Source organism: Quercus suber, unplaced genomic scaffold (assembly GCF_002906115.3).
Source record: "Quercus suber isolate HL8 unplaced genomic scaffold, Cork oak 2.0 scaffold_9, whole genome shotgun sequence".
NCBI lineage: Eukaryota > Viridiplantae > Streptophyta > Magnoliopsida > Fagales > Fagaceae > Quercus > Quercus suber.
Window position 1 is genome coordinate 60,007 of NW_027069475.1, and position 9,023 is coordinate 69,029.

Sequence of the window (9,023 nt, forward strand, 5' to 3'; positions counted from 1 at the left end):
AGTTATAACACTTTTTTTTTTAATCCCACTCTCACAGTCTTACTGTCCCAGTTTTACTGTTACTGTGTTTCTTTACTCAGCTTTTTGCCTTATAAATTATAATGTTTATTATGAATTTAGTGATTTTTGTTTTTGTGTGTCCTACTATAGTTTTATTTATTTATTAAAGTTAAATATTGTATGTTATTTTACTAAAATGAATACTGAAAGTGAAAAATCATCAGCTGAGATAGCTGCTCCTCTATGGAAATATGTTACTAAACATTTTATGTGTATTATTGTACTACTTTGGGTGTTAGTTTACTTATTTGTAGTTCTTACATAATTTAAATTCTAGACATAAACGTATTTTATGTCTAAAAATATTAAAAAATATGCCTAAATATAAAATTTAATTAATTACTTAACCGCCATGTCCCCGCCATGTCGTGTCCTTATTTTTCAAAAATTGTCGTATCCCCGTGTCCGTGTCCGTGTCTATGTCCATGCAACATAGTTCTTTCACATATCTTCTCTTTTTCTTTTTCTTTTTTCACTCTTTTTATTTATTTATTATTTTCTGAAAAATCATCCCAACTAAACATACTTTAAGGGCGTGTTTGGTAGAGTGGATTTTAGAGAGATTGGAAAAAAACAATGAGAGAAAATGAGAAGAGAAAACTTTTTAGAGAGTGTTTGGTGAAATGAGGAGAGAGAAAAATGATGATGGGGCTCAAGTACTTTCTTCCCAAACCTACCAAAAATTTTTTACTCCAAAATGAAGAAAAAACTAAGCATGAGGAGTTTGATAGGCAAATAACGAAAATGCCCATACGCACTTGCACGCGGACTTGTCCAATTCGTTGCTCTTTTCCTACTATTCTTTTTTTTTTTTTTTGGTCTCTTGTCTGTATGTTGCCTCTGGTAAATGACGAAAACTTTGTCAAAGTCTGGTCTGTACGTTGTTGCCTTTGATCTATAAGTTGCCTCGGGTAAGTGACGAAAACTTTTTTTTTTTCTTTTACTTTCTATTGTTTTTTTTTTTTTTTTAGATGTGATTTTTTTCTAGTCATGATTTTTATTTTTTAATAAATTTGGTGATTTTTTTTTTTCATTCCTCCACTTTTTTATTCACAACCAAACAAAAAAGAGAAAAATTAAAATCTTTTCTATCCTCTCATTTTTTCACCCTCCCACTATTTTCTATTTTCTCACTTTTCCACCATTTCAACTAAATAGACCCTAAATGATTATTAGAGAGGTAAAAAATGGAGGAGAAAATAATTTTTTTTTTAGTCATTTAGTTAATGGGGAAAAAACTAAAAAAAAAAAAAAAAGTGGAGACATTGGTGAGCCCATCCAAATATAGATAGAGTTTGGATTGCACTGAAAACAGGGGCGTTTGGTGTTTGGTGTTATTTTTTGGGATCCTGTGCACTATTCACGAGATACACAAGTATAAAATTCAGCAAATTTTGCTTTAAAACTGGGTCTCACGACATTACTCACACATTTAAAAATTATTTTGCTATAGTATTTTCAGCAATAAAGTTTTCAATTTTCATAAGTAGTATTCAAACAGACCCATAATCTCTCTAATTTGACGAAAAAACTCGATGATTTTGCTCTTGCCATCTCAATGACTTTTCTGTCCCTCAATTGGGAGAAATTATAAGGTTTACATAGTAGACAAGTGACGTGGTCCATCATTCTACTAAAAAACTTTCACTTGTTTAAAATTACTGAGTTAGAATTTTTTTTAAAAATAAAAACTAATTACTGACTCAGTAATTTTAAACAAGTGAGAGTACTTTAGTGAAATAGTGGACAAATGACGTGGTTCACATGATTTTTTCTGGGTTTTCTTTTTTTCCCTTGTTTTCGTTTTTCATTGGTTTGTTCTTATTTACGTTCTCTTTTCTGTCTTTTCCTACTTCTGTTTTACCGCACTAGGTTGTGACGCTTGACGCGAAAGGCTAAAGGAAAAGGAGAAGATAAAGTTGTGGGGGTATTTTGCTGTGTTGGTGTGGTGTGCCCAGTATTTTAGTCCTTTGCCCATATCCATGCATCACATGAATAAGACCTACGCATAAGATGCTTGTAGCAAACACACTTAAAAGAATCTGTACTAATATCTCTATACCCAAAAAGAACAAAAACAAAGAAAGAAAGAGAGGTCTCAGAATTCAGAAAGAAAGAAGAGTAGAATGGACACGAACTTTCTTCCTTCCGAAAGGTTAGGTTAAATCTCTTTTCTTTTAATTTTGGTTTTATACTTTTCTATGCATACGCCGGTAAATCTCATGTCATGTCTTTGTTTGTATGGGTAATAAATGATTTTTTTAAGCATACAAGAACTATTGTGAATATGTTCTAGTATTATCGTTTTCTTTTTTTAATAAGCACCACTTATGGTTAACATTTCATACCATGGTTATCTTTATCCTGATCTAGATCTTAGGATTTTAAAAGATCATAATATCCTATATTCTTAAAACGTCTTGGATATTTCTACTATGGAAAAAAATTGCCAAATACCTCTTTTGGGCAAAAATAGCAGTTCTTTGCCTCATTTCCTAAACTAATTAGGAAAATACTCTTTTTTTGAATCTCGATTTGTGATAAATCAAGTTAGGCCATATAGCGACGTTTTTAAGGAGCCTATAGTGACGTTTTCAGGACCTATAGTGGCATTTTGTAACTTGACCTCTATGAAATTGAGTTATAGGTTTTTTTTTTTTTTTTTAAACGGATATACTCGATTTCATGGAGGTCGAGTTACAAAACGCCACTATAAGTCTTTAAAACATCACTATAGGTCCTTAAAAACGCCGTTGTAGGGCTCCAGAATTTTTTTTTTTTTTTAAACTCGATTCATCACAAATTGAGTTATAAAAAAGAGGCATTTCCCTAATTAGTTAAGAAAATAGGGCAAAGAGCTACTTTTTTGCCCGAAAAGGGCATTTGGCAATTTTGTCCTTTCTACTATAGTGAAATTCATGTGGGATCTTAATCTAGATCTTAAGATCTTATAGGATCCTGATCTTATAGCGATATTAAAGATCATGTCCTATAAAAGAAAATTCTTTTTTTTTTTCCTTATTTCAAGCTTCCAAATAGAGCATAAAGGCCCCAAACTAATATATAGAAAAAAAAATGTAATAAATAGATCAACCCAGTAGACTAAACAAAATTAATATAAATTAAAAAAAAAACCAAAAAAAAAAACCCTAAGGCTCACATTAATCGTTAGTCGTCACCTTAACCTAATAAACAAATCACAAAAAACAGAAGAGAAAATACCAAACTACTAGAGAGTAGAAGGTGAATGTAAGAAGTTGAGAATTTCAACAATGACGCCACAGTGAGAGATATCATAGACGACAAAGGTGGTTTTTTTTTTTTTTAATTCCGCTAACAATGACAAGAATGTTGTTTATAATAATTAACCATACTTTGAGGAACCCATCCAAGATAACCAAGACTTTGGTCTTGATGATTGATTGTGTTCGTGGTGTTGTGTTGAAGCATTGTTATTTGCTTTGTATTGTTTATGTGAGACATTAGATATTGACATTGTTATTTGTTTTGAGTTGTTTATATGAGACATTATGTATATTTTGAATTGTTTAACTTAGAACTTGGTATTTGTGAGTTGTAACTTTTGAACTTTAATTATGTATTTGTAATTTGGTACTTTGCATTTTATTAGTAATTTCATTAATTTGTGTCAAAAATGACTTTTTTCAACGCTCCATTAATATATATTATAAATTATAATTATAGGTATTTTAGTCTATATTTTTTTATTCGGAAAGTAGGATCTTATGATCCTCGAGTTGATCCTACAATCCGATCCTCAAACCATCACACTAATCTCATGTAGAATCTCGATCCTGATAACCTTACTTTATACATTGAGAAATGCTATGTTAACAATGCTTTCACAACATTTTCATAACAAATTTTAAGTGGCAAGTTGTTATTGGCTATTATTAATGAGCAAAAAAGTATTTTAAGTTGTGGATTCAAATTAGAACTAAAACAACTTACTACTTATGATTTGTTGTAAAAATATTGTATTATAGCACTTCTCTTCATCGAATATTTGAATCTTTGTCATTTCTAATACTCTTCAATTTATTGTAAAAATGTTATGAGATTGTTGTGGCCACTAAAATCTCATTCGAAAAATAACACTTTATTGTAGGGTTATTAACAAACTACTACTACATTTTTGGCACATCCAACTTAATACTATAATTAAGTGTCTATTTGGGATCCACTTATTTTGCTGAAACTGAAATTTTTTTGTTGAAAGTACTGTAGATAAAGATAAAAGTTAATTAAAATAGTACAATAAGACCCATGAATAATACCAAAAAGTGAAGTGTGACCCATGAATAGTAGCAAAAATAAGCTAAATAGTAAAATAGTTGGCAAAAATAATCCATGCTAAATGCACACTAAGACTGCTATTTTTTTTTATTGCATTTTTGTTGTTCCCTTATATTGTTCATCTTCTGTTTGTTTTGTTTGTCTTAAATTATACATTTTACATGTTTGTTTTAAACTTTTAATGTAAAAAAAAAAAGGTCAACATTAAAATATTTTACAGTCATCTCTAAAATTGGGGCAACAAGATGTAAAATGGAGTCTTTTGGCTCAATATTGTAAAAATTAGAGTTTGTTGGATTTATGTATACTATGCAAAGTTTCTTAGCTAAATGAGGAGAGATGCAAATTTCAGTATTGATATTGCTGAAATACAAGTAAAAGAAGAGAGTGAAACAAACAAATTTGACATAATTTTGGTATTTCGGTATAAATATAAATATGTGGAGAGAGAAACTGACGTCAGATAAGAAATCCAGGGGGATTGAACCCATGAGCAAGGGTTATTCCACATGGGAAGCAGCCAGTAGACTACTGTACAACATGTTTAACCAATATGGAAACTAAATGAACTTATTCTAAAACTGATAGGTTTTGCGTGTTGCCCACTAGTCTACCGGCTGCTTCTTATGTGGAATAACCCTTTCTCAAGGGTTCAATCCTCCTGGGTTGCTTATGGGCAACACTAACGCCGAAATTTGCACCACTCCTCGTTTAGCATATTGAGCCAAAAGACTCCGTAAAAATGCTTGTGAGTAAAGACATTTTACATCTTTCCCACGCACAGACCAGCTCCCCACCCCCTGCTTCTTCCCTCTCTCTCACACAGACTTTTCCCTTTCTCTTTGGCACAGTCCCTTGGGACTCTGACCGTCCGCATAAATGTTTCCGGTGAGGTGTCGCGGCGGTAAGGGCGGACAAATTGACAAAGATCGACGACCGCCACCCTTTCGCGGTGCAGATGGGTGGTGGTGGGATGGGTCGTCGTCAGATCTGAGTGCTGCTGTCTCTCTCCCCTTCTCTTCGTCTTTTTTTAGGCTGCACCTCTCAGATCTTGGTGGTTGGGGCTGCAGAGGTCATCGTGGCTGGCTGGGTCGTAGGTGTTGTCAGGTTTGGTTTTGAGTTTGGTGGTTGGGTTTGGTATTAGGTTTTTTGTGGTTCATTCCTGGTGGTGGTTGTTGTGATGGTGTGGGTGGTGGTGTTTTAGTCGCTGGATTTTGGTGGCAATGGAGCAGTGGTGGCTATTTTTTCCTCTTCCCTATCTGGATTTTGGATGATTGCTTGGCTTTGGTGGTAGTGGCGGCGGCTGGTGGCTGGTTTGTGCTTTCATTTTCCAGTGTTTAGTGATACCAAACACTTTAAAATGTCTTCGCTGAAAATATTTTACATTTGGCCATGCACCACGGATTCTCTTGTTCCTTTGAAACCAAATTTGATAAATTGTAGCCCCCCAAGTTATATTGCAGATCACAGCTTTTAAACTTTTGCCTTCACATTTTCGCAGACCCCAATTCACCACTCTATTTTATTTGAGTTTTAGGTTCACAGATCAAGTATTATTCCATAATTTCTTCCCATGCTGATATTCTTTTGGTAAATGAGCAATCAAAAACCAAATTGATTTTGCTTTCTAAACTTCCTCTACAGAATACACAGGTTGTGTCACCAGTGTATCCCATTGAATAAGTCTATCTCTATCTCTTGTAGATAAACCATTCATGATTGTTAGCCAGAGCATAAATGCAGGCCTTGGGATAGCAATGAAAAAACAGACAGGTTTGGACCAATTCACCTCCATGCTCTTGTTCAAAGCTAGAGTTCTCAAACTCTCTCCACGGTTACTCCTAACTCTAACTGTAGAGCACTCTTTCTCGATCTGAATTCTTTTTCATAAAAACAGAGCTCAGTCAAAGGCATCTGACTTTTCTCTCAACAGAACCACCAATATATCTAGTGAAGTCATCTAACACTACCATATTGTACTTCTCCTCCTTAACTTTCAGTCCCAGTTGGTCCTATAAAATCAATGTGTAGGAGCTCCAATGGTCTAGAGATAAGGGTGGTATTGGTCTTGTGATGCTGAGATCTTACTTGCTTTCCTAGTTGGCATGGTCCAAAATAGTCTTTTTTTTACTTTTCCAAGCTTGGGTAATCCAATAACTGCCTCAACTTTTGAGACTTTGCCAATTCTGTGATACCTTAGTTCCACGTTAGTCAATTTGGCAACCTTTCTAAGTTTAAATATTTTCCTCCAACCCAATGTACAATCTTGGCGAATTTTTACCAACCAAAGTTTCTGCCCTTCAAGGAGGGAAATTATTTGGGCGGGGGGGAGGAAATCTGACTTATAAACTCTTTCATGGCATACCATAAATATAATTCACAAACTTGCAAGTTAAATCAACTCTTAAATCTGTACCACGATCTTAAATCCTTTAAATTTTAATCCTGTTATCTTCAAACTCTTTATTGGTGAATGCAGGATTTGATTCAAGTCTTTGATACAATATTCAAAGACTCACCAAATAATTTAACTTGCAACTCTAAATTAAATATGAGCAAAACTTTTGTTAGCAAATGGAATGTCGTGGATATTTACTTAATTTCCTTCTGCTCACATCAAGTGTATATCTACTAATATTGAATGTGATCTAAGGCAATTGTATGTTCTTCTATTTGTAGCAGTCAACAAGCTGCTTTTGGATATCTCATTCCATTGCTGATTGGCCTCGTCCAAATCAAGTATCAGAATTATGGCAACCCATTTCAAACCCATGGTGCAACCCTGTCACTTTTTGTTGTAGCTGTATTCATTCATGCTATAGCATTAGCTGTGATAAGCAAACCAACTCCCAATCCGAGCTACCTCCCTGTACTCACACATGTCTATTTCATTTTTGGAATGTTTGGCTGTGGCTTGCTGCTGTTGCTCATCATACCTCCTCTTGGTTGGATCATCCTCATCTTATGTGTATCGATCTTAGTATGGTTGCTATACAAATCATACAAATGGATTCTCCAGCACTGTCAAGAAATGTTCTATTTAATCTGTCAGTCATCTGATGCATTCAACAGATTGGGTAAATGGTTCCAGCCGAGTCCTGTAGCTACCAACTCTTCAGTTCGAGAAAGCAGTGGAAATGGCAGTAATTAGTGCCATCTTTGTCCTCCTATCAAGAAGGTTATCTTATATTCCAATCATATCCTCACTTTACACCTCCTATCTAAATTTAAAACTCCATATACTTAAATGCTATCAATTTAAGCTTACGAATTCTTGTTTATGCATGTTCTAAACATCACAGATGTTAATACATTGCAAGGCTATCTGGAAAAGTGTTATGACTATTGCCAGAATTAGCTATGTTTCCGAAGTAAGGCTACTTGTTTAGGAAATTTTTTAAACAAAATGAAGAAGTTAAAGTGACTCATATATACTAACATTAATAGAAAAATAATGAGATATATTAAATATGTATCTTGCTGATTGCTTTAAATAGTATAATAGCTGGACTGGGTGATTGCTTTAGCTGTGATCTATTGTTTCAAAGTTCAAACTATTCTATTTTTTAATAAAACTTTAGTTTTGAGTCTTGTTTTCTAATCCAGTGCATTATAGATAGCTGCATTATATTTTCTTTGTACTTGAGCCTTTTGTGACAAATGTCAAATTTTGAGATACACTTTGAATATGAGCATGAAAGTGAGATTGAGGATTCAATTTCTAGCAGGGTTGTTTATAACAGCTTAATTTCACTTTGGCAGTTCGTCACAGCTTGATGGTGAAAAAGTGGCTTCGTAACGACAGAGGGTGCAGAAAGTTTATGCCAGCTTGTTAAATAGGGGATGAAAAAATAACCAAGTAATTCATGTTGAAACATAACAGACTTCTTAGACAATGGTTGGAGAGCTTCTTCAGTTTTCTGGCAAATTGAACATGTTATATTTATAGATACCTTTTAACCATGCAGGTGCTTTTTGTTAGAACTTGAACGTGTTTATTTCGACATTTTCCACCTAGTCATTCATGTTGAAAAATAAGACTTGGTATGCACTTTTTTGAGTGTCTCCATTGAAATATCTGGAGATGCTAGTTAAATTATGAAACTCTTGATCACATGCATGTTGTTATTTAATGCGTGTGTTGTTTTCATATTTTTATGTGCGTGTTGTATGCAATTTTTTTAGCTAGGTAATAGTTGAGGGATATATCCTTTGATTTAATTCTACAGCTAGGGATGAAATGGATTCGTATCAAACAGAAATGGATCATTTTTCACATATTGGGGGGTAGAGAAGGTGGCAATTGACTCGTTTAGTATTTATAGAGACCTCTCCCAACAGTTGTGACTTTCTAGTGCAGCTCACTCGTAATGTTAGTAGCTAGCTAGTAAACAACTTAGTGTGCAGTTGCGAATAGGAAGGATGACAGACTCTTCTTCCACCACCCAGGACGTGTATCTATATTCATTACTGACTCGAGTATGAATGTATAGACTACGAACAACCAAATTGGACCTGCCTCTTCAAAAACATAAACTTGAATATTTGCTACCAATTTTAGGGGGGGGGGGGGGGGGGGTTTTTTACGCATGAACAGTAAAATCACTGTGCAGGAGACAATTAACACTGTTCACGCACTGTAGCGC

General features: G+C 34.1%; 1 long non-coding RNA gene across 1 annotated transcript; it reads left to right on the forward strand.

Moving 5' to 3' along the window:
* The first annotated feature begins 4,806 nt into the window (after positions 1–4,806).
* LOC136068799 (uncharacterized) lies at positions 4,807–8,510 on the forward strand. The gene is made up of 2 exons (XR_010630129.1): positions 4,807–7,555; positions 8,140–8,510. It is a non-coding gene; the product is annotated as an uncharacterized LOC136068799 (long non-coding RNA).
* The last annotated feature ends 513 nt before the right edge of the window (positions 8,511–9,023 follow it).